We start from the raw sequence: 26,826 nt of genomic DNA, 5'->3' as shown, positions 1-26,826 counted from the left end.
ACAAATTTATGTCAAATAAAATTGACATTTTTGCCTTTGTTCTATTTCAGTTAAGACAGATTTTTAGGGAATTACATAAAATTTCACTCTGCAAGGGGCTTATTTAGGGATGATAGAATTCTTGGAAATTAAGATTAAGTTTCATGGTCTAAGATTTTATTTTACTTTCCTCAAAATTCCTAAGTTAGCCTGCTACTGTTTCGTGGTTGCTGGCAGAAGACACGAGACTCTTGGGTCAAAGACAAAGGCTTTACTACTCAGAGCACGGCAAGCAGCATGAGCATCATGTTGACATCAGCTCCTCACGTCCTGCAAGTCCCAAAGGAGCGATGCTGAGTGGTCCAGGTGGATGTGAGGGGGCTTGTGTTGCAGCCAAGGAGCACTGAGCTTGAGGAATCCACCGCTTTTATAGCAAGCCTGTTCTTTGTCCCAGAGGGACATTACCTTGTCCTTCAAGATGGCTGCATATACAATCCTGATAACTAGCCCTGGCAAGGAGAGATTAGTCTGGCATTCTCAACGCACCCAGCCAGAACTCGCAGACATGTCCGCAGCCCATGGTGGATTACTTCTCTCAAAAACATTCCATAAGAGTAAGAATTATGGTTATCCTGGCACATCAGAGGGGTTCAATAAATATTTGTCAAGTCAAATTAATTAATGAGAAGAAGGGGGACCACGAGCAACTGAAAAATGTCAAACAGGGTGAATCCCCCGACGGAAAAGTTCCAGATTTCAGACCTGATTCAGGAGGTAGACTCAGAAGCGCATTGAGAACTAGGACTTTGTAGACTACCCGGCTTTGTAACCAATGCAGTTTCTAAAGGCCTTACCCCGGGGCAAGTGAGTCTGGGACTCACGTGCAGAATAATCGCTGATCAAGTCCAAATAGCCCGGGGCAATTCCTGCAGCTCAATTAAAACTGCAGCAACTGCAGCTTTTCACATCCACAGCCTTTTGCCACATACCAAATTTCATTGAAAGTTTTAAAAAAACTTTAGACATTATGCCCATTTGGGAGCTTTTACCAGAAATGATTTTTACTTTCTCAAAATGGTAAGTTAAGCTACAAATCAAAGTAGATTACGGTAACAAATTTGATCAGAATTAAACACTTCCTTAGAAATTTGTAGTTGAACAAATGAAACGTCTTCCCCTCTCAGGATTCTCTTGAAGGAAAGGAATTAGCCTGAGATATCCTGTCTGAGTGAAAAGTTACGTACCTGAGGCATCCAGGTCGGAAGTCCAGAGTCCTGAGGGGATTTATTTTCACACTGAAGATTCTAACACCTGTTTCTCGGGACCGCATCAGCCCTAGTGGCTAAAAACCTTGGGCTACAGTCATACAAAGTTTTACTGTCGCATGTCTCAACTTTCAGCCTCCCCACTCCCCATGTTTTCTGGATGTTTTCCAGCCTTTACGAGCTACTGCTGTGGGTCTCTGCTCTCCATCTGCTGCTCTCGAAATCAGAGACTGATTTTTCTCCAGGGTTCAAATGTTTCAGGCAACCTTAGAGAATCTGAACTTTTAAGCAGCTAGAAGTTTTTCAGATCTTCCAAGGAAAGCCTTGTTTTTAAGATCCATAATGCCCCACCCCCATCCTTCCCCTCCCAAGGAATGTCACCCAGGTTCCCTGAGGCGAGGTTAGAGGGCTTTGGAGTAACCTTCTGTTTCACTCAGACTCAAACCTGTGTCCCCAGATAGGCCATATGTCTGGGAACTCTTCCCGACCTCAAAGTGAGTTCTCAGCCTTCCTGAGGCTCTTTCCTTTTCTGTCCTCAAGTTTGTGGAAACTTTCATCATCCTTCTTGTCTTTGAAAATCTTCCCAGTAGGGATGACCATCATTGCCTTCCCCAGTCAGACCCTCCTTACTACCATCCCATTTTCACAGAATTTGTTGCAGTCTTCCCTCGTGGCCGAGATTGTCCCATGCAGATCCCCGCCCCCCACCCCACCCCCCCCCCATCACCACCACCAGAGTCATCATTGCTAAACCTGATTGGACCGGGGGTGGAAAGCCCATGCCAGAGGTAACAAGTCATGGGTTGTGCTGAGACTTTCTTTGAACTAAGGATGCTGAGACTGAGATGTTTGATCGAGGGCTTGAATCAGGAGGGCACGTAAAGCTATGTCAAGTGGGTCAGATGGGGATGTTCTACAGGAGGAATGAAGCAGACCTTGTCTGTTCTGCCACCTCTGTACCCTTTCGCCTAGCGTGGCACCTGACAGAGAGTGGGCACTCCGTGAATTTTGATGGAATGCATAATCGGACTGTGGAGTGTGAGAGAGACACAGAGAGAGAGAGAAATTACTACTGCCTCCTACAGCTTTCCGTTTCCTGGCTCTAATGCCTCATGAGGATCTTCTGCATTTCCTGTCCTTATGTCCAGGAGATATCCCTGTGTCCATCCAATAAATTCCCCTTTATGCTAAAGCTAGTTTGGGTGTGTTCCGTTCCTAACAGCTAAATTAAACCTAAGAATCTCTTAATCCAAGGTTCCCAGTCGTCAGTCTCTAAAGTCTTCTTGTCCCCAGGGAGCTATGGTTCGTTATGCAAACCAGACCTCTTGGTGGCGTGTCCAGAAATCACCAAATTCCAGACGTGGGAAAGCCTCCACTTTGCCTAAGTGAATCTCACCTTTTTGGGGACAGGGAAAAGAGTAGAAACCCAAATTCAACCGAAAATTTAAAAATTACCTCCCAAAATAAAGCTTGATGGTTTTCTTAAAAGGTAACCTCTGGAGAAAAATGTAACAAAAACTCCAACTTGAGGATTCTCTTGGAGGGAGGCGCCCGCCCTGGGCCTTGTTGAGTGAATGTGACTTAAAGTCCACGGGGAGGATGAGGTCTCATCAGGAGACACTTGCCTGCCAAGCTGAACTCCAGAAAGAGGAGGAGCAGGTCACAGCTTCACTCTGACCTCTAGAAGCTGTTAGACTAACTGGGGATGCAGGAGACTTCTCTGCAGCTCCTGGCTGCGCCCTCAGTTACCACACAGCACGTCGAGAAGAAAGGTTCTTCTTTCCTGCTCGGTAAAGCACAGGGGCGCAACCCCTGCCTGGGAGGGTCCATGCAGCCCTCAACGGGGGAAGGAGCTGAAGGAGCTGCAGGCAAGCCTTCTACGTCTGAAATATAGAAAATAAAATCCTTGGCGGCAGGAGGCTGGGTTTGTCAAGAGCACAGGTTTGAAGTGAGACAGATCTCCGAACCAGCTCTCCGACTTACTAACTAGCTCTATGTCCTTAGTTAAGCTGCCTAACCTCTCTTACCTCAGATTTCTCATGCACAAAATGAGAATGATAATATTTCATAAATTTGCCCCATTAAATTAGATAATGACTGTGAGTTCCTAGGCCAGTGGTACCAGCAAAGTGCTCAGTAAAGGGTAGGGATGGTTAAGATTGTTAGTGCTTTGTAATACAAGCATTAATGAAAAGCATGTTATCTTTATGTTAACCAGAAGGGAGAATGAATTTTTTTAAAGTTGGGAAATGGCACTGAAACATACACGGACAGTTCCCAACTCACCATGTTTCGACTTCCGAGTTTTTGACTTTATGATGGTGCAAAAGCGATACACATTCAGTGGAAACTGTACTTTGAATTTTGATCTTTTTGCAGACTAGTAACGTGTGGTAGAATCCTCTCTCGTGATGCTGGGCAGTGGCGGCTGCCATAGCTCCCGTCAGCCCTGCGGCCACGAGGGTGAGCAACCGACACACGGACAACCCTACTGTACCCACCCAACCATTCTGTTCTCCCTTTCAGTAGAGTACTCAATCGATTACATGAGGTATTCAACACTTTATCATAAGGCACGCTTTGCGTTAGACGATTTTGCCCAACTGTAGGCTCATGTAAGTGTTCTGAGCGCGTTGAAGGGAGGCAAGGATAAGCTGGGATGTTCGGTAGGGTAGGTGAGTTAAACGCGTCTTCAACTTACAATATTTTCAACTTTTACTACGAGTTTATCAGGACGTAACCCAATCTTGAGTCGAGGAAGATCTGGGTTTATTAGCTCTCCTTTGCTATTACCTTTTTAACATAAATCCCTGTGTGGTAGAGAAGTGTAAAAGAAGACTCCAGTAAATATCTAACAAGACAATAACTCTGCAGTAGATAGCCATCACTTGTGGTATCAGCCAGCAGCGGCATAAACTCCTTAAATTTGAGGCATGCAATCTTCTCAAGACCTTAAAAGCAATTGTAAACTGTGTGACCTGTAGATGGCGAACTTGGCTAGGGTGACACTAAGCCATGGCTACCCAGAGAAGAAAGCAGTGGTTTTTGTTTTGTTGACAGGAAGACTAAATAAAATTGATACATTAATAAAGGCTGTAAACGACACCAAGCCAAAAGAATTCTTTGCTGACACACGGGGTTCCTTCTTCCAAGGGGACTGTCAACCTGTCTGTGGAAGTGAGTCCACCCTCAGTCGCGTGTGCTGTTGGGAGACAGGCTGTGTTAGCTTCTGGTAGAAGTGTTTGGTTGAGCATTCGAGCTGGCTGCTGGTCACTGATACAAGAGAAAGGAAGATCAAGTGGGGAACATGAAGGGATTTTTTGTAAGTCTCTTGAGGGGTGCAGAAATGTTATCTTCTCAGAATATCCGTAGGTAACACTATTTAATTATCTGAACCCATGGTACGTGTCCAAAGTATAATTTGATCTTATATATATTAATTATTTATATAGATCTTTTGATCTATATAAATAATTATATGCTCCCTTGCTCACTGATTGCCACTGTTGAGTGTTTGTTCTGTACACTCCCCAAGGCAATCCTTTAGAGACCAATTACTATCCTTTATTGACATCATTTCACTGGCTGACAGAGATTTCTAGACTACTGCGCTGGGCATTCAGGCCTCCTAAGGGAACTCTCTGGTACTTTGTATAATCTGTGTGCCCTACTGGAGAAACACTTTTTTGTCCTTAAATTTCTACTTTGGGCTACTAGTTTTACCCGCTCAGATCACAACTACATATAATCTGTGAGTTTGTGGGAAGATTAGTGTGACTTTCCAAAAAGGGTCCTGCAGTAGCCTGAGATGTCTTGTGGGTTCTTTCAGTTCTGAAAAGGCCCACAACTCACCCAACATGATAGATTGATGACCTTTTGCTGCATTATAAAGCAGGGTCACTGTCCCCAAAGTGCCTCTCAGCTTGTGGGTCAGGTGAAGGGACATCTTTAGACTTCTATGGTGCCTTGGCTCTGTCATTTTTCACAAGGCTGTAATTATTGTCTACACATTGGCCTCCCCACAACTATGTGCTTCTAGAGTCAAGAAACAGTAGCATATTTGTCTGTTTATCCTTAAACAGATTGTGTCTGGCACATAGCAGGTTCTTATGAAAATGCTGAATGAATTAAAGAGTAAATATATGTGCTTGAGAAGAACAAGCAGGCAGGAAGGAGGAAAGACCAATTTAGAAAAAAAAAAAAGGAAGATCAGCCAACCACCTATAAGGAATTGTACCTATATTAGACAGATTGATTCCTAAGGTAGAGAAGAAAAGAACAGTAGATTGTGTCCAGCCCAATCCACTTTTTTTTACCAACCAACCTCTCAAGAGGTTGACATAAACTAACGTGCTGTTCACTATTTCCAGTAGAGAACACATCTCGCCAGAGATGACAATGTTTGTGTCCAGCCGACAGCCTTGCCCGTGCCCCATTTCATGTATTTCACATCTTCATCTATTTCAAAACAAAGAGAGTCCCTAGCTCTCATGATGAAGTAACCCTAGTTTTCAGGTAGCTTCTAAAAGCTTCTAAAAGATTGCGGTTACTCTAAGATAAATAGAGAAGTTGTCAGAAAATTCAGAAATTGTAGGATCTTATCTGAGTGGATTTGGATTTATGGACACCCGCTGGTGAAAGGCAGACCCAACAGGGCAAGAATGAGGAACAATCAGATATAAGATCCCAAAAGATAGTGCAAATAAGAGGAGTCACATGTCACCCCAGTGTCACCCATAGAGTTGACAATGGGGCATTTGACATGAAATAATAGAGATAGTCGAGGACCTGTGGATGGTGCACAGTGATGGGGAGTATAGGATGGTCATGTCTGCACATGGTAAGCACTCGATAACTGCTGGTTGAATGGACAGGCCACTGTGTGGCTGCTAAGGGAAGCCATGAACTGCTTCACTAAAGGTAGGGCTTATCTATCTACTTATATATTTACTTAAGTACATATGAAAAGGAGTGGAAGTGACATGCACTATTAACATGTACATAAACCAGTGCAGGAAGACTTAAAGTGAAAAGCACCGATCAGAAACCGTTTAGAAGGAAGAAAGCAACGTCCTGGAAACCTGAGGTGAGTAAATCATTATAATGGGCTTAACGGGTCGCTCTGAGCTTCCAGTCACCCAGTTCAAAAGAGACACGTGCCAGATCGTGCAGTTCTCCGTCGGTAAAGGGAAGTTTACAAATTCATCTGGAAATGCACACTTATTCTTGGGACTTAATTCTAGAAAGAATTTATTGCATGGACACTTAAGAGAAAGAAGAAGACATTTGATAGTTTTGTGAAAGCTACACACATGTTATTCATGGGCTAAACTATAGAAGTAACTGCCATCAATATGCCCTATACGAAATAACAAAGTGACAAGGAGAGGGGGAAAAAAGCAATAGGTTAATGTATGAACATATACACTGCCATGCAAGCAAAACAATATAAATATTACCCGTAATGCCATTTTTGAAACCTGTTATGAGGCTAGATTGATAACTTCCTTCCTGCACTGTCAGTAAAGAGAGGAGGGCAGTGGGAGAGGTTCCACTCCAACTTCTCCCCTATGATTCCTGGACCCATGTGATCTGTCCTTGGGTGAAACAACACCATATATTGCTTATTGATTTGGAGCATATACCATTTTCTCTGGACCAGCCTCCCTACTTCATACAATGTCCTCCAGCTGGCTCTGTAACTAAGTCTTCAATAGACTATTGCAGTGCCTTCTAGACCAGCTGCTCCTGGGTTACAGTAGGACCAGTGAATCCTGTGGGAATCTTAAAGCCTCCTTGGCCAGAAGCAATGTGGTATGGATTACTGAGGGTGAATTAAGCTTTCATTAATTCCACAGAAGGTATAGCTAATAGAAGCATCGCAGGGAAGTCAAATCTATATCCAGAACAAATATCCATTCTAGTGAGAGAAACTGCTACCAAGTCCACGATGAAAGGGGTTCAATATAATCAGTCAACAGGAGGCTGGACATGCCCTTCCATCCCCCATACTCGGAGCTGTACGGAGGGCTCAGCATAGGTCTCTGCTGCTGGCATTTGAGGCATTCAATAGCGGTGGTAGCCAGCTCTGCCTTGGTAACGGGAAGTTATTGTGGTTGAGCCAATGGATAACCTCCATCTCTGTCACCAGAGCTGCTTTGTTCTTGAGCTCATTGAGGAATAGTAGTCATTCTGAGGAAAGAGGACAGCCGACCTTTGCAGTGCTGGTCTTCTCACCCATCTGATCACTGAGAGTGTCCTGTGCAGTGAGTCTTTTGGTGAGCACTCACGTGGGGCACAAGTATTCTCACATCATGCACCTCTTTTGAGAAGTCCATACATGCACTTCTACACTAAACCTCCTTGCCATCCAACCTCATTCCTTTCAACTAGCTCACCTTCAAACCTTTAGGATCTATGTATAAATCTTCACTGTGAGTACTTTTCCTTCTAGGCAAAATGTGCAATTAGATGTGCTTCTCAAAGTTCTGCTTGTTGTTCCTAATTTGTCTTTCTGATGGCTAACAATGAGGAGAGCTCTAATGCTGCATCAATTTATTTATGGCTAGTGCCAGTATATTATGCATAATCATTAGTAAATCAGTCTTAAATCTTTTCTTCCCTGCCCATAGGGAAATCCCCTTTATGTGTGCGTCTAGGGAGAGGTGACATTACAGCAAAATTAGGTGCCGTGAGAGTTGGATCCATTTGCTCATGAAACTTTCTTGTGCCGTTAGAACTTGCTCGAGTGTGATCTTGTGTATGCCACTTCAACTTGATGATGGAGAGCTGCTCTGCACATCCGAATTTAAAAATAGGTCAATCAAATAGCACCTAATTGGGAAGGACAGCTCAGGTCTCATCATCAGTTCATTTTCCATGGCCAGATATTCAGTCTCTACCAGGACCCAACAGTAAAAACCAGGAGATGTTTCTCAAGGAAAATAGTTATTTGTCAAAGAGATATGGGTTTACTCTCAATTCTAGAGGTTGTACTATTATTCTCTTATTTGGGAGTTCCATAGGCTCGATGGTCTGCCGCTGACAATTTGTGTACATTAGATTTCCTGAGTCACAAGATCTAAGCGGCAAGAGTGGCTTATTCTTTAAAGCAAACTCGGTGAAGAATATTCTTTTGCTTTGGGCCTTTCTTAAATATAGAAGACTTATGGTTTATTCAAGAAGTAGGAAGGAGCAACACCAATGGGATGTCATTTTTCCTCTGTAATACTAAAATCCCACCAAATGTGTGTCCTCTTTCTTCACGGAACTGGACACAAGGTGAAGCAAGTCATCTCCCTCTTTGGAGAGGGTACCTCAGTGTCTGCCAGATCTCTAGACTCGCTGAAACATCAGTGAATGAGAAGATCTCTGAACTTTCATGGATTTTTTTCTTATCCTCAGTCACATATGTGTCTTACTGAGGCATCTGACGTATTTGCTATTTTCTGACCAAATTATGACAACCAATCCCACCTACTGGAACCAGCACGAGTCCAGAATCTCTGGTAAATGTACTCATGTTAGTAATTTTGACCCAAAGGAGCCATGTTCGTTTCTTCCTCCCTGGTCTAGCATTTCAGAAGTCATTTTCACACATATTCCCCTGGTTTCTGCTCATATAAATTGGAAAAAAATCATGTTTTGGGGGGGGTTTTTTTGCTGTGTAAGCCTGCTCCTCTGGGGATAGCTTGGTCAGACTCTGCTTTTGGCACTTGGCTGCCTCAGCCCTGCCATTTCAAGTGGAAGACACTGACGGTCCATAATTCTTATTTTTCTTTTCCTTTTTTTTTCCTCTCTTTCCTTCCCTCTTTCTTTATTCTTTTGAAAAACAACATATATCAGCTTTATTTTTATTTACCTTATTTTATTTTTTAACTTATACAATAAAATTGACCTTTAGTTTGGTCTTTATTTTACAATCTTAACACTGGGTAGATCTGCATAACCTACACACAGTGGGGATGGATAAGAAAGTATCTGGACGATGGAGAGCAGGTTCGCTGACAGAGTGGGTAAAGTGAGACTCAGAACGGTGTCGTTTAGAAACTGGAGAACTGGTTGTTAAACATTTACCACCTCTAAATTTATCCTGTTGGTATGTTTTTAACTAGATTCACTCGAGGGACAGTAGTGCCCCTTAACTGCAGTTTCACTCTCTGTGGTTTCAGTTATCTGCGGTCAACTGTGGTCCAAAAATATTAAATGAAAAATTCCGGATAAAACAACCCAATAAATTGTGCCCCGTTCTGAGTAGCACAATGAAATCTTGCGTCTTCCCTCCTGTCCAGCCTGGGAGGTAACTCATCCTTTTGTCCAAAGGATCCAAGCTGTATCTGCCGCCCGCCAGTTAGGCACTTAGTAGCCGTCTAGGTTATTAGATTGACTGTCGCTGTATCACAGTGCTTGTGTTCAAGGAACCCCTACTTTACTTAATAACGGCCCCAAAGCACAAGAGTAGTGATACTGCCCATTCATACTGAAGCCCAAGAGGAGCTGTAAAGTGCTTCCTTCAAGTGAAAAGGTAAAAATCCTTTACTGAATAAGGAAAATGAAAATCACATGGTGAGGTTGCTAAGGTCTGCAGTAACTTTTATTATGGTATACTGTTATTATTTTATTTTATTTTATTATTAGTTATTGTTGTTAATCTCTTACTGTGCCTAATTTATAAATAACTTTATCATAGGTAAGTATATAGGAAAAACACAGTACATACAGGGTTCGGTACTAGCAGAGGTTTCAGGCATTCACTATAGGGGTCTTGGAATGTAACCCCTGCAGATAAGGGGGTAGAATTGTATGGATGATTTGGGAACAAACGACGTCTTTAAAATAGTTAGTCTTTGAATCCACGAATATTATTTGGTTGGTTGTTCTTCAATTCACATCAGTAAAGTTTTCTTTCCTCTTATAGCTCGAATCCAGTTATTAAATTTATATATAGCAGTTTACATTTTGGAGATATGGGTGGGCAACATCTCTGTCTACTGTAGTTATCTTTTTTCCATCGTCTTGGTCAGGAATTAACAATAGTGTTATGTCAGCCTCATAAAATAAACTGGGAATGTCTTTTATATATTTCTATCCTCTGTAATAATCTTAATATCCTGGAAATCACACATTTCTGAAAGATTTGGTGGAAATTATGATATCATCTGATCCTGGCAACTTTCTTGGAAATAAAAGAAATTTTTTTTCACTTAGTCTTAATTAGATCTTAGATTTTTCTTCGGTTTCAAGAGTATATCAAAATTGTCCTAGGAAATAAACACTTTTATGCAAGTGTTCACATTTTTTAGGTGGATTTGTATATAATAGTCTCATGTTTCTAAAATCTTAACTGTTAACGGTGTTTATACTACTTTTCCCATTATGAAAGGTTTCTTTCTTCTTTTTTCCCATTAGATTTTCCTAAAAACCAAGTTATTGGCCTTTTCAAATAACTACCATTTTGGTTCATGTACTATTTTATAAATCATTATTTTAAAATTTTCGTGTTTCGGGGCAGGCCCCATGGTTGAACGGTTAAGTTCGCGTGCTCTGTTGTGGTGGCCTGAGGTTTCGGATCCTGGGCACGGACATGGCACCACTCATTAGGCCATGTTGAGGCGGTGTCCCACATACCACAACTAGAAAGACCCACAACTAAAAATATACAACTATCTACTTGGGGGATTTGGGGAGAAAAAGCAGAGAAAAAAAAAAGATTGGCAATGTTGTTAGCTCAGGTGCCAATCTTTAGGAAAAAAAACAAAAATTATGTTTATTCACTCCTTCTGCTTCCCTAAGACTTAGTTTGTTGTTCCTTTTCTTTAAGATGAAAGCACAGTTTATACAATTCATTTCTATTATAAAAAATTGTCAAGCTGTGGATTTTGTTCTGAGTAGAGTTTTGGCTTCATCCCCTAAGTTCGAAGACAGATCGGAAAAGGACAGTGAGACGACTTGTGAGCACTACGGAAATTTTCAAGTGGGCTAATTACACATTTAAATTTTTTGTTATTAATTTAGAGCTTTTCTGCATTGTGGTCAAATAATGTTTTCCTTTTGGGCATTTGTGAAGTTTCTTTTGGGCCTACTATATTATTAATTTTTATAAATGTTCGCTAGTAATACACCTTCATGCACTTATTATGAATAAGAGTTGAAGGTATGCAATTTTAAAATTATTTTGATTAATAAGCTATTTTATGTCGTTTTTTATTCTTAAGTATATTCATCCCTAGTGTTTTTTTCTAGGAAGACAGTTTTTGAGTAAAATATCATAGACAATTGTAACCATAGCCCACTCTCGACTTCTTTTCCTACCTTTAGTTAGAAGTACGGGAAGAAGGTGACAGTAAGGAGACGATCAGGAAGAGGCACAGAGAGAACAGGAAAATCGCACAGAGGTGCTTTTATAACTCTTAAAGCGGCACAGACACTGAAGGAGGGACACCGCCAGGAAAGGTATTTGCTAATGTCTGGAGGACTGCAATAAAGTCTTTCAGAGTGTGTTTTACCCTGGAAATGACTGTAGTACAAAAACAAGCAGAGAATTATACTAACTATAAATGAGACTTCTGTCCGAATTTAGGTATGGCCAGCATCAAAGGGAGGGACCGCATGAAAACTTATAGCAAAGTTTTCTTTTAGTTTCTGAAAGTGCCGAAGTGGCCCATGGCAAGAGAAATAATGGGTCACCTGCCTCACGGCTTAGTCACCCCAGAAGAGCAGGCAAAATAATGCCTGCCACATAGTAGGTACGTAACAAATCCAGGCCTATTTGGCTCCAAACTCTGAGTTCTTTCCCTTGTGCCACAAAGCTTTTCTAGCTTAGGCTTATGAAGAAAATGGCTAAACTAAAAAAGGAACGCTATCATGGGCTGTATTTCAACTTGCACACACTTCCAAAAATATTTGAAATTGGCTATAATGAGACACATAGATGTGTCCAGTACTACACCAAGGGTAAAGAATGCGGACCAAGTACTGAAGGACGTGGGTTAGATGGTTTGTACAGGGTTATCTAGGTGAAGGACACCCAGGGAACTGATGACAAAATCTGGCTCTGAGTTTCCCGGAAGTAAAGGCAAAAAGGGACAATAAAGTGAGGTTTAGATCCTCATAATCTAATAAAAAGAAATACACCCATTCGGCATGAAAATCGAAGTGTCTCCTGCTTTAATCACAGGAGAATTTACTCTGTAGTCTAAGTAAAATAACATTAAGCGGTATGATGGACATCTGCAATAGCAACGTTTACCAAATAATGATTTTCAAAATTACAATGTATAAGCCGATTCTTTTTACAAATTAATTACCATAAAATAAGAAAAACAAGTAAGACCAGTTTTGTTTATAGCATAGCACTTTCCTTTAAAAAAATAATCTAAGCATTATTAAGGGGATATCATCAGTAGGATGATGGACTTGTTTTCCTTTGTTTTTAACTGAAAAATATGACCTTTTCTGCAATGCTGTATAATTTTTAGTTTGTTACACTTTACTGAAATTCAATACTGGATTTTCTATTCTGCGGTTTAGTTGGATACTGTCAGCTGAGTCACCTTCCTCTGTAGTAAAGCAAGCTGCCTATGAATTACTGCATCTAAATGTTTAACATCCCATAAAAATACGAATACAAGCAAAAAGACCTGTGACCTCGCTGAGTCTCTTTCCCCGATTATCCAGGATCAGATTCCCCAGACAGAAGATGTAGTTAGCACTTGATCCTTATCAACGGACCAAAAATACTTGGATAGAGTTCATTTTAATCTTAGTTGAAAAGACTGTGGATAGACACTTAGGAAAAAGTGAAATCAGCATAATTTCTCCTCTTCAAGCGCAGTCCACTTTCAGAGCAGTAGCACGGATTTCAGCCTCCTCATGATTCTCCTTGATGAAAACAGGAGGATTTCACAGCACAGAAAGCAGCGGTTTACAAGGCTACGAGGCTGGGTACAGACGGACGCACAAGAGAAGTCTGTTCATCGTCTTCAAAGTGATGCAGCCATGACACGGCTGCTGCTGTGGCCACATGTAAGACAGCCCGTAGTTCTTTACAGAGGATTAGCCCAGCGCTGGGAGCATTCAGCGCTGGATTTCACGTAGAGTAGGATATGCTAATGAAATGTAAATGTCTACGGCAAACATTGCGTAATATCGCAAACCCTCGAAACTAAGCTTTGTCTGTTGCACAGTGGGAAACCCAACTTTATCATATCAGAAGAAAAAGTATAAAAGAAACGACCTTATACTTTTCTTCCTTAAGTATCTGCTTCTATAAAAAGAGAATTTAAATATATATACATGCATATTTATATTTAAACTAATTACAAAGTCAGTAGAAAAACCAAAGTTCAGTCATTCAAAAATATCTTAACTACATCTATGCCCAGGGGTGGATGTGAAATAATTCATCTTTGTGGAAAAGGATATACATATAACATGGGTTTTTTAAACACTATTTTAGGATTACAAAAGGCTTGCAGGGTTTCCCCCATTTCACCTTAAAATTTTTATTTGCAGTTTTTACGTTTTGTCTGTCTAATGTCCTTCTGCTCAATATTGGAAAATGCTGTATCTTTATCATAATTTTCCATATAGTGCTTTTATACTCCATAGGAAGCCAATATGAGATTTGATCACTTTCTTAAAACTGCATGTGTACTCAATTAATATTAAAGTTATTTTCACAGATCTAGAATTTGAGAACATATTTGGCCTTGGGAAGGTGAATTCATTATAAAGCTGTGATTTGCAACCCATGTAACTGTGTGTAGCATCTTGGAATCTATACACATGGTTCGGAAAGACTGAAATCTCTCCAAAGATTTCATCTCAATTGCTGGGGAATAAAGATCCCAGCAAACACAGTGAACCCAGTGCCTGTGGCTGGGTTTCCAACGCGTGATCTTTCATTAGTTACCAGCATTTCACGACACTCAACCAAGTAGCTTAGGTTCTCTCAGTGTTTGTTGGTCAATGGTGTGTGCGCGTGTTTTATACCTCAGTTTTGAAGGGTTTGTCTCTGTAGACACCGAGGGATGGTCATACATATTCATGAAAGAGGGCTCTTTCCAGGCCCTGCTACCACTGACAAAGCCTTAGCTTGTTTCACACAGCAAGCTGACTGGGCTTGTGTGTGGGGGCTGCATGGCCAGATTAGTGCAAACAGCAAGCCCACTCCTGCTTGTTAGGCCTTGCCTTCCTGACAATTTCCCCAATTGTCGCTTGTGACAAGGCTGTCATTAGGTGATGGCTTCTTTTGGCTATTTTCAGATAAAGATAATTTCCTTAACTTCCATTTTATTTGACAACAAGCAGTTCGGGAGAGAAAGGAAGTGCTTCAGTAGTTTATGGATTAGGGTTTTGTCACTTCAAAGGCATCTTTGATCTAAAAATATGTGCTGTACCAAATTCATTATGTCTTTCCTTAAAGAGCTTTTAAATTTATTGATCTTCTCTTCAATTCTTCTCCTTTTACGTCCGATAATGCTGTGTGAGACGGTAGTGTTGGGAAAGCCTAAGGAGAGAGGAGAAAATGCAGCCAACTGGTCACTTCTGTGGCCACGACAAGAACGGAACAACAGGTGCTTTTGTTTCGTGTCAATTCTCTTCTGAGTCCCTCTGTAGACAAAGGCCCCTCTGCTGTTCATCGCTCCACAGAAGGATGATACGACCCACAGGAGAAGACAAAATTATATTTGGTATTGCAGCCTAAACAAGATAAAACCTTCACAATTTCTATGAAAATTGTGCCGGTAATTGTTTTCATCCTCACCATAGAGTCCACGGGTTTCAAAAGCCAGCAAACGAGGACTGTGGAGAAAGAGCAAGGGACTTCTTTGTGGACCAACAATTTGGCTTCCCCTAGAAGCAATCTTACATTGTGCGGAGGCTCAGCTGGCTAAAGTTCTTATAACGGGATAGTTAGAAAGTCATATGGAGCAGAAAACAATAGGATAAGAATTCCTATGTGAAAATTTGCTTTAGAAACATGTCAGGAGGAATGTTTCCCACTGGGCACTAGGTTCTCTGGTTGGGAAGGCCCACCTGCACTTTTGGTCCTCCTTTGGCTGTTGTTCTGGTTCTAAACAATTGTCACGTGGACTTATTGTGTTTTAAACAACATCTAGGACCAAGGGGTAGTTCACGTCCAAACTGCAATGATTAACCACTGTCTTCTGAAACGTCACACATAGTGACCACACGTTTGGACAGAACAAGCTACTCACTTCCATTTCTGCAGCCAGGAAAAGGAGGTGAGAACAAATGGCTTAATTTCTTTTATTTACTTATGCATTTTTTATTTGTATTATTTTGTTAGCCTCTTAGCAGACCATTTTATACCTTAGAGATATCCAGATGCTTTTGCTAATTAGTGAGTTCATTTTACCAAGTCATAATTTCAAGATCTTATCCACGAAAGGAAATACGTAATTTTATTTTATTTATTTATTTTTTAAGATTTTTTTTTTCCTTTTTCTCCCCAAAGCCCCTCGGTACATAGCAGTATATTCTTCGTTGTGGGTCCTTCTAGTTGTGGCATGTGGGACGCTACCTCAGCTTGGTTTGGTGAGCAGTGCCATGTCCACGCCCAGGATTTGAACCAACGAAACACGGGGCCGCCTGCAGTGGAGCGCGCGAACTTAACCACTCGGCCACGGGGCCAGCCCCATGGAAATACGTAATTTTAAAGTGTGACCTTAGGTTTCTAAAAGCAATAAACATTGTTTCTTTTGAAAAGTCAGTTTTCTGAATTTCCAAAAACTGATAGCACATAATCCCTTTCATTTTGAAAGACTAGTTTAGGGGTTCAGGACTCTACCTATGGGCCCTCAGTACTGCTCTCCATAATGTCAGGATAAAAACAGCCCTCAAAGCAATGTCAGAAGCATTTCCCATGTGTTAGGTTATTTCATCCTTATTAAGAGGTAGATACTTTTATTAGCTCAATTTCACAGATTAGGAAAGTGAGGCACAAAGAAATTCAGTAACCTGCCTGTTGTCTCACATCCAGTAAGTAGTGGACCCAGACTTGGGTACTTTGGATGGAAGCCTCTGGTCTTCATGCTAGAGCCTAGAAGACATAGGGCCTGGAATGCCTAAATAGCCCTCTCCTCATTGCTCCTGGTACTGAACAAGGAAATGTTAGTTCTTGTCTCCCCTCCCATCCTTCAGCTCCCCAGTCCTGGCCACTTGTTCCACACAATCCAAGAAAATGGGATGAAACAGGGCAGGAAGTGGGACAGAAGTGCAAGGGGGACCGTGTCCTCTGCCTGGGTTCATCCAGTTTTCCTTCTGCCTGCTCGTTAAACACAGGAGGATTGATGTGGTAATATCCGATAAATTCAGATGGTAGGGTTCTTGGTTCACTGTGCTGTCTTTTCAAGGAATCCTCCATCACTTGATTAAAGATCTCCGATGTAATTTCTCTGGACTTTGTTTTAACCGGGAAACCTTGATTTCAACTTTGTCATGAAATCAGTAAATACCACATTGGAGGAAGAAAGACGTGGATTTTGAGGAAGAATGTTTTGGGGAAAGATCTCTGTATTGTCCTAGAGTTCACCTGCTTTGTGGCACGTGAACGCAGCACATAAACTATCAGGCAGCAGCCCCATCAGCCTGCCTTGGAAGAGACGAAAGTAAACCCCGGTCTCAAAGAGACTGCACTGAAACATGATATCAGCTGCCAGAGAGGGCCATCTCCTCCGGTCAAATGAGAAAAATCATATTATCCTCACTGGGGTATACAAATAGCTTGTAAGCCACATTCTCCATTTGAATGATAACAATAAAGTGCTAACCTCGCGGCTGCAGGCCAGCCTGATCCCATCTTCAAACACAAACACTTCTGCCTGGGTTTGGCTGGGGGCTGTGCAGCGGCCTCCCAACCCCCACCTCTCCTCCTCCCTGTTAATTGGCTGAGACCACCAGAATTTGGAGGACACAGATGTCACTGATAGTTTTCCTAGGGAGCACATTCATGCCCATCTGTTGCAGCCTAGAAGGCTGTTCATATATCCACAAGGCCTTCATTTAATTCTTGTCAGAAAGTAATGTAAATCCAGTTTACCTCAGAGGTCGCAGCCGAGATTTATGCCAATGAGCCCCCTGCAATTTACACACACTGTAGTTGTATAGGATGAAAAGAAAGCCTTTCATGTTGGTGCATATTAACAAGAAAGCCTGCCTTCCGAGAGGGGCTTTTTGATGGAGGCTTCTCCTGATTTTAATACAGCCGATGCCAGTTGGTATACCCCACTTTAGAAAAAGGAAAAAAAAAAAATCTAATCTTTAAACTAAAGTTTCTTCTTTTATAAGAGGTAAAAGAGAAAGAGAGAAATCCCAGCAAGTGGCTCTGCCATGTCTTTAATTATCCGTTATGAGGCAAAACTCCCCCTAACTTGGGGAAGACAAGAGTGTGACAGCAGAGCGTGTTGTGGCCTGAATTACTGCTAGTTGAAGTCTAGAGAGAATTCAGCTGTAAGCAATTGTCTTTCCACCATGGAAACAGCAGGAGTGACCAGTTGAATTAGTCTCTGACTTTTCAGCTGTCTCTTGCTAGTATATTTAGAGGAAATTATGGAATTTGATTAACCTTCTTTGGACCAGGCTGGGTGGAAATGGATGCATTAGTAAATTGGAGGAGTACGTATGTGATATATACATATATGTTTATAGAATTATTGTATTGGAAGTCTAAGAGTACCTAAAAGGACTTCCATTAATCCCATCTTTCTATGTATTGATACATTGAAATATTCAGGACTGTGTCAGTAGGCTGGAAGGCCAACGGTTTCAAAAATTTCACCCATGGGGTCAAGGTCTTCTGAAAAATCTAAATATGCCCTTATCAAGTATGTGACCTTCTGCAAATTGCTTAATCTCCGTTACCCTCAACCTTCTCATCTCTAAAGTGGGAATAATAAAGCCTACGTTGTAAGGTTTTGCGTCTGGGCTAACTAGCACAGTACCTGAAGTATAGACGTATTTGACCAATGATGCTTTCCCTCTCCAACCCCTCCTTTCGGTGGTGTCTGTGACAGCAAACTGTGGACTAAAAACACTAAACTTAGTTCAAAAACTCTAAGCATTCAAATCATCAGACTACTTTTTCATATTTACAAAATTTTTAGAGAGATGAAGTTGGAGATTTTCTTCCCACAGTTTGGCATTTGTGTTTTAAGCTCTTTCACTTTTTAGTTCTGTAGGAAGTAGAACAATACAAGTGTGCTGCATAGTTTTGGTAAAAGCAGGCACAGCTCCTCTACTCATTCACAGTCGTTGCCCGATTTCCCAAGGCAGTGCTAAGAGGGGGCGTGCTTCTCGTGTGGTATAGACAGTGCTCGTTTACCCGTGCTAATGGCTTTGAAGTATTTGGTATGATTATTTTTGCACCACATTTAACCTTTTGTTTACATTTTGCTTAAGATATTATTGAAATTCGGTTGTGATTTTGAAGCACATACTAACAGGGAAATGCAGCACAGTGGCCGAGAAGTATGACATGATGGGGATGTAGGTGGAACGGGACTCTGACAAAAAATACAATGTGTTGTTGCTAACTCATTAAGCAGACGCTCCAAACGCCCGCAGTCGCAGTCTGGCCTTAATTACGGAATGGGATGAAGCAGCAGCTTCCCTTCACAGAGTAGTGGTCGCATGAGGGAACCGAAGCCCAATTTTGTTGGCTGTCTAAACCGGGGACTGGGCAGGTTTAAAATAATTGCTGAATGATTGTTTCCTGTTTTTTGGAGTTCATTAAGACCATTCCTTTTTGCTTACAGACCTCAAAACAAAATCTTTAAAAATTTTTTATTACGAAAAATTTCAGAAGTGTACAAAAGTAGAGGGGGCAGTATAAGAAATCTAATATACTTTTTTTTTTTTTGAGGAAGATTAGCCATGAGCTAACATCTGCTGCCAATCCTCCTCTTTTTGCTGAGGAAGACTGGGCCTGAGCTAAGATCTGTGCCCATCTTCCTCTACTTTACATGTGGCACGCCTACCACAGCATGGTTTGTCAAGCGGGGCCATGTCCACACCCGGGATCTGAACGGGTGAACCCCAGGCTGCCGGAGCAAAATGTGCAAAATTAAGCGCTGCGCCACCAGGCCGGCCCCTGATGGAACTTTATGCAGCCTCAGTATTTAATGATGTATCGCGAATCTTGCCTGATTTATACTCTTACTTTCTCCCCATCTCCATGCCTCAAATATCAACTTCATATAATTCCATCTGTAAATCTTTCAGTGTTTCCCTAAAAAGATATGAACTCCTTTTTAACATAACCACAGAACTATTATCTTCTGGAAAAAGTAACACTAATTCCTTAATATCATTTATTGTGACTTAATTTTAGCAGTTGGAAAACGGGGACTCTTTTTCTTTTTTTAAAGGAAGTTGATTGTTTGGCTCTCACCTTACAAATTAGTGATTTTGCTTCCGCAACACAACAATTTTGTGAATAGTCTTTTGTGATGACTTTCATGGTGGATTTACATGGTTGGTATGTTTTGTGGTATGTAGTGGTATCTTCCTAGAATGAGATTTTGCCATTTTATTGAAAAATATAAATTGCATCATTATTCTACTCTTACCCCACCTTCAATGATGCATTTGGATAAGTGTTTTCTAAACTTATCAGCGTCAAATGGAATTATACATGGAAGGCCACTATATAAACCGGATGGAAATGACATTGCCCTGGGGTCATGCTACTGACCACTCATTTGGCCCATTCTGTCCCCATGTGGGGTCTTGCAGGTTTTGATATGTGAAATGCTTTTTAAATAAATGTATATTATTTTCCCATTTTGATTTTAGAGCAAGACAAACTTGCTGTGTGAAGCAGTGTAAAGAATAAGAAAGGATTGCATACATAGCTGAAATTTTAAAAAATTACAGTACAGAACTTAATTTTTAAGCTTACTATCATTAAAAAGAATGTTTCACTTAAAGTAATTAATGTGTATTGTAATGGGAAAAATCACTGTGCTCATAAATAATGACCCTGCTTCTCAGTGGACTATTCTGGGGCCTCCTGGGAGGAGCCGAACTTGGTCCCTGTCAGTATTAATCTATAATGCAATCGCCACTGAGACCTCATCAGTTCTTTCCTCCCCCTTCATTGGTCCTTCTGGAATTATATCACAGCATGAATCAGGTCAAAATCAGGATACTTTCTCCCCAGGAAAAACACAGCAATTATTATTTCAGTGCTTTAAAATTTGAGATTCAAGCCCAACAGTTGTTTCTTTAAACAGACCAGAATTTACATTTCTGTCATAGAATCAACAATCTACCAAAGAAATACATCCTGGTTTTCAGTGTGATTATTGGTTTCTTATCCCAAAGGACCCAGGACACAGAGTGGTAAAACCACAGTGGAATGGACATCTAGAAGCTTGGGTCTAACTCTTGCAGATAATCCCTGTCAGTTGCTGTTTGAACTGGACAAATCACCGAACTTCTCACTTTCTTCGAACAGGATCCATGCTCCTTGCTACCTTCCTCATCCTCACTGTGATCTTATAAAAGCAAGATAATCACCCCAATTCTTCTGTGTTCTTTTGCCAAGACCCAATATGCATGCCTTTCCTTCTGTAACAGTGGGAAGGATCCAGTGAATTCTCCAACTTGTCTAACTTTAAGTAAACTCATCCTGTGGGTCGGACTGTGGCTTTGGAATTTTTCTTGGGTTGGGTTACATATTTACTTTACTTCCCAATGAGGTTGTCTCTGAGGGTTGGAACTGTTTATTCTATTTCTTGGTAACCTTTAAAAGTGTCAAGAACAGTATATAATGGATACTCAGTAAATGCTTAACTACCTTTCAGGAGTTTCAAATACAGTACATATTATTTTATATTTTAAACCTCTAAGTTAGTTATGAAGGCCAAGCATTAAGGAAATGGTGGGAAACAAATAATTATTTTTTGCCAGTAACGAGTTTTGTAAAAGCTAATGTATTTCACTGCCTCTTTTGATTTACTCGTTTAAAAAAAAACTTCTGTATCACTGTTAGTTCTATACTGGCAAATATTCCTTCATTAGCTAAAAGCAAAGAATAGAGTTAACACTGAGTCTCAGATCTCCATCCTCCTTATTAGAGAAAGGAGCAAATGAGAGCCCTTCCGCTCCAGGAGCTACCAAAGAAAGTGAGTGAAGTGGCTGAAAAACCATAAAGTTATCCCCCAAATCAGGTGATTGACCCGCTGAGCACATTTGCTCCGTGACTGAGCAGCATTTGACTCAATAACGGAACTCTTACACAAAGTGTAGAATCCTGAAATTCTGAAACTGTCCTCATTTTCCAAGTCAGCCCGATGCAATGACGGCCCGGAAGCTGCCTGCCGGTTACCGCGAGAGCAGAAGTAGGCCTGGCTTCTGAGCAAGTCTTTTTGGCTAGGATGAACCATGTTAAGGACTCTGCATTTGCATATACTGCTTAGGAGCCGCATCAAGAGGTAAGTAAACAAAAACTTAAATGTGCCATCTTTTCTTTATAGACGTTTTTTCCCCCTTAAGATCCCACAGGAGTAGTAAAACCCTGCCGTGCCCGCCTCGTCCTGCAGAGCCCCTTGCCGCTGGGCCCTCTGTAGTGGTCACTGCATTGCAGTGCTTTGGCGTGAGGGTGTCTGCCCCACTGAATGATACGTTTGCCTTTGGGCAGTCGAAGAGTGCGGCTATCCGAGCAATTCTCCGTCACAGTCGCCTGCCACTTGGGGAAACGCAAGTCCACAGTCCTTGTTCCCAGGCCAGCAGGAGGCTCCCTGCCAAGACCCATGGTTGCCAGTGACACCCACACACTATGTGAATCACATGGCCACATGGTGGACTTGCATTATGTCAGCCCGGGAGTGTGGTCGGCCAATCCCGGTCTAGAGGCCGCCCCCAGGGGCCCCGGATATTTTAAGTATGAAACAAGTAAAGAACTTTGTGTGTCTCAGAGTGAAGAAGACGAGGGGCTGGAGGTGTCTCTGATCTGTAATCCAGTGGACGCTCCATTCCTTCCCCACTGCGAGCTCGCTTTTCTGACACCTCAGACAGAGGGGCGGCTGTGTGCTGGAGGCAAACAGCTGATGGAACCAAGGGGCCTGGGGTTAAGGTTTTTTAAAAGCAAGTAAAACTCACATCTTTCTTCCTGCAAATGTCTAACAGGTCATAATATTTCAGTTCTCTAACAGAGTTTCTATTTGTCAACTGAATGTGTATCTGGAGAATTATTCAGGGGATAATCCCATTATGACCTGGCTTTATACGGGAAAAATAGCAAGGACCTGAAGACTTTGCATAGCCAAGCGATTTTCTTCCTAAAAACCATAAACACTGATGAAGCCAACAGGGAAACCGAGTCCAAATAAGGTAAACTAAGGAGAAATTGGATGACCCTTTAAAAAACGAAATTTTATTTCTTGAAAGTTTTATTGATATCAGTAACTGACAGCTATAAAGCACTTACCACGTGCTAGGCAATGTTCTCTGTGTTTTACATATTTTAATTCAATTGATCCTCGTAACACGCTGTGAGATTGGTGCTATGATTGTCCCTTTTTTACGGATGAGGGAACTGAGACATGTTTGCCAAAGGCTGCTCAGCCAGCAAATAGCAGAACTGAAATTTAAACCCAAGAACCCTGACTGCAAAGTGCATGGATTTCATTTGGCTGCCTTTGGATGACTTAGACAGCAAAGCTGCGATTCTTCATATCAATATCTTCATTTTCCTCCCCCAACAATTTCAGAACCCTCTCGTCCCTTTTCTCCAAAATAGACTGCTCCTTTGTGGGCTGTCTCTAACTTCAAAATCTACATGGTTCTTTGCAAAATAACTTTCTTGGCTGTGGGAATTATAAATACAGATTGGGAAATATTTTGTTTCAAAATTAACCTTCATCCTCACATTTGCTGGCATCGTCAAAAGCATATAATGCTTCACAGCCCTGGCAATTTTACATCATAGTATGCTGCACGCCTTTTCCATATACATACCGCACATCGTCTGGACTGGCGCCTACTTCGTCCCTGGAGACAGCAGCTTTGCCATCCTGACTGCAGGTGTAAACAGAGCATTTCGGTTGCCTCCTCTGATGCAGCACAAACTACTCCATTTCTTCATTTAAAGACAGTTCTCTTTTTAAGAAGAACTATGTCTCTTTCAGCAAAGTGATGCTTACTGTGCTTTGCTCCAGAACTTTGATATCTATTTAATGGGAAGCCAACTGTGTTTTGAGGACAAGTCAGAACCCCTGAATTCTTATTGTGATCTCTGCTTGGGTCTTTCAGCAAGTTACTCAACCTCCTTCTGCCTCTTCACACCTCTTCATGGCTCAAATTCTTTACCTAGAGTTTGGGTGAATAATAGCTGCTTCCCAGAGGATACTCCTCAGATTAAAGGCCCTTCAAAGTTTATAAAATAATTTTTCCTGCTCTATGAATGCTTTCCAGTATGATGACGGCTCTGGATTTAGGGACATATGGAGTCAGTATATGTGAGTACTCTTCTCTCATTTGGGATGCAGAAATGCAAAGAAAACTCTCCTGGGAGGACCATTTGGAAGTCATAAGTACAGGGGCCTTGAGCAGGACCAGATGGCAAGCTTGACTCACCTTGACCTGAGATGTGGCTCTTCTAGCCATGGGGGCCCGACTCATAGTTCGTCAGATGTCACCATGGCTGATGGAGTGGGTAACCGTAGCCAGAGAGAATGAGCAGCCGTCCCCTCACTGATGGCCCTTTCTTTTTCCTCTTCTTTCTTCCTGAGGCGGGCAGGTAACCCATTCGTGACCCGGAACACTCTCATTGCACTTTCTTGCGCAGTCAAGTTTGATAAACAGGTTCAGCTGCTGGGGACTGGAGAGGGTGGGGCCCAAGGGGGAGAGAGACTGAGGGAAGGGACAGCTTTGGCCTCTGATCTCTCATTTTAACAAGGTGTGGCCCTCAGCCTGGAAATCTTGATGTGAAAGAGCCATAGCAAAGAACTTCATTTTCACTTATAGAATTCCCTAAAATCTGTTTTTCTTTTTTCAAAATCGTAGCACACTCCTTCATTTTCTTTATAAATGGAATGAAAAGATAAATTGAATTTCTTGGCAATCTAGTGTTTGTTAAACCAATACTTCAAACTGCCTGTCTCATCAATTATTTCAGTAGCCTCTGCTTATTCATGGATTCCCAACACAAGGTGAGGCTCTCCTCCTTGAAATCTCTGCTCCCCTCAGTCCCCAACTAGATTTCTTTTCCTGGCTTTCACCTTCAACTATTCCAGATCCTACCCCTTGAGAAATCACTGTGCAAGTGCCCCTCCTTGCTCGGAAATGCTCTGTCTTTTACTGTCTCTCAATGGAATCACTGCTTCCAATCTTAAGGGCAGGAACTGATATTTATTACCTATTTTGCAATACTCCTAGATATTGATGCAATACTCCTTGACTTGGCTTTCCATTTTATCCTTTTTAATTTTTTCGTTAAATGTCGGATAGATAAAAATTATAAAATAGATGTAATACACACAGAACATGGTGAATACCCACAGATCAACCAATTTAAGTAAAAGGATGTACCACTTACTTTGAAGTCTCTGGTGTGCACACACCTCCCTCCCGTCTTCTTCAGTCTCCCCTCAGTAAGTCCACCATTCTGAATTTTTAGTTCATCATTCCCTTACTTTTCTTTGTAATTTTACCATATATATTTGTACCCTGTAATAATATTAATATTATTATTTATTAATATTATTATTAATAATAATATTGGTTAGCTATGAATAATATTGTTTATACATGTATTCGTCTGTGACTTGCTTTTTATATTTCTTTTTTTTTTTTTTAAGATTTTATTTTTTCTTTTTTCTCCCCAAAGCCCTCCGGTACATAGTTGTATATTCTTCGTTGTGGTCCTTCTGGTTGTGGCATGTGGGATGTTGCCTCAGCGTGGCTTGATGAGCAGTGCCATGTCCGCGCCCAGGATTCGAACCAACGAAACACTGGGCCACCTGCAGCAGAGCGCGCGCACTTAACCACTCGGCCATGAGGCCAACCCCAGTGACTTGCTTTTTATATTTCTAAGATTCATCCACGTTGTTATACATAACTGTAATTCATTCATTTATTTGCTTATTCTATTCCAGTGTCTGAATATACTTCAATTTTCTAATCCATCCTCCCATTGATGGACATATGGATTGTTCCCTTTTGTTTGCTTGGTATTACAAACTGTGTCACTGTGAACATTCTTATGCATGTCCCCTAGACACAGGTCTAAGAGTTTCTCTAAACTAGAATATATATCTAAGAGAAGACACTGGGTCATACTGTGTGTGCATCTTTGATTTTACGGGAAAATGCCAAACTGTAGGATCCAACAGTGGTGGATGGGATTAACTAACCCTGACTGTTCTTGACAATTGTTATTCAACTTAAAATTTTTTCCAATCAAAAAGTTGTGAATGGAGGCCGGCCTGGTGGCGTAGTGGTTAAGTTTGTGTACTCCACCTCGGCAGCCTGGGGTTCATGGTTTCGGTCCCCAGGCGCAGACCTACACACTGCTCATCAAGCCATGCTGTGGCAATGTCCCATGTACAAAATACAGGAAGACTGGCACAGATGTTAGCTCAGGGACAATCTTCCTCAAGAGACTGGCAATGGATGTTAGCTCAGGACCAGTCTTCCTCACCAAAGAAAAAAAAAGATGTGAATGGTTTTTCATTGTAGTTTGAATTTGTATTTCCTGATTACTAATGAGGGTGGACACTTTTCGTATGCTCATTGACCATTCATGCTTCCTTGTGTGAAGTGTCTGTTCAAGTCTTTTGCTCATTCTTTTTCTTCCATTTAGTTGGTCCTTTTCTCATTGATTTACGGGAATTCTTTATATATTCTAGATGGAAATTCTTTTCCAGTTACTCATGTAACAAATACTTTCTCCTAGTGTGTTACTTGTCTTTTGCTTTCTTTATGGTGCCATTTTACTAATCAGAAGTTCATCTTTCCAATTAATTACATATATCAATCTTTTCCTTTATGACTTGCTTTTTTTGCAAGTGTTTAAGAAATTCTTGCCTAACCAAAGGCCATGAAGATATGCTTTTTTAAGTATTTTCTTTTAGAAGTTGCATAGTTTTGTCTTTCACATTTAAGTCTTTAATCTTAGTAGTATTGATTTTAAAATAACAGTTGACTCAATGCCGTATACTGAGCTCTGTAATAAATCAAGTTTCCCTGTGTATGTGGGTCTCTTGCTAGACTCCGTCTTTTATTTAGAAGGTCAGTTTGTCTATCCTAGTGTCAATAGCTTTTGTATCATTTAATGTAATTTTATACTAATTATTGACACCTGGTGTGACTCTCTCTCTCCTCCCTTGTTATTTTTCATTAGGAATGTCTTGATTATTCTTGAACTTTGTTCTTCCACCTAAACTTTAGAATCGTCTTGTGAGGTTACACACAAAGATGTGCAAAGACACTCAGAGCTGTTGAGATTTTGAATGGAATTACGTTAAAGAAAGATTAACTTGGGGAAAATCCATATGTTAATAATATTGAGTTTTCCAGGCCATTAACGTGGGATACCTCCTCATGTATTTAG

General features: G+C 41.2%; 1 protein-coding gene across 3 annotated transcripts in view; it reads left to right on the top strand.

The window, feature by feature from the left end:
- The window catches only part of ALPK1 (alpha kinase 1), a 106,286-nt gene that overhangs the window by 11,754 nt on the left and 67,706 nt on the right, over nucleotides 1–26,826 (top strand). For 2 of the 3 annotated variants that reach the window (XR_011436303.1, XM_023636734.2), the window contains exon 2: nucleotides 21,558–21,706. The gene's annotated coding sequence lies outside the window, so the exon portion shown is untranslated. The remainder of the gene's footprint in view (nucleotides 1–21,557; nucleotides 21,707–26,826) is intronic. The other variant, XM_070259809.1, reaches the window with a different exon arrangement.

This window comes from Equus caballus, chromosome 2 (assembly GCF_041296265.1).
Source record: "Equus caballus isolate H_3958 breed thoroughbred chromosome 2, TB-T2T, whole genome shotgun sequence".
NCBI classification, from domain to species: Eukaryota; Metazoa; Chordata; class Mammalia; order Perissodactyla; family Equidae; genus Equus; species Equus caballus.
This window is presented reverse-complemented; position numbering and strand designations above follow the sequence as displayed.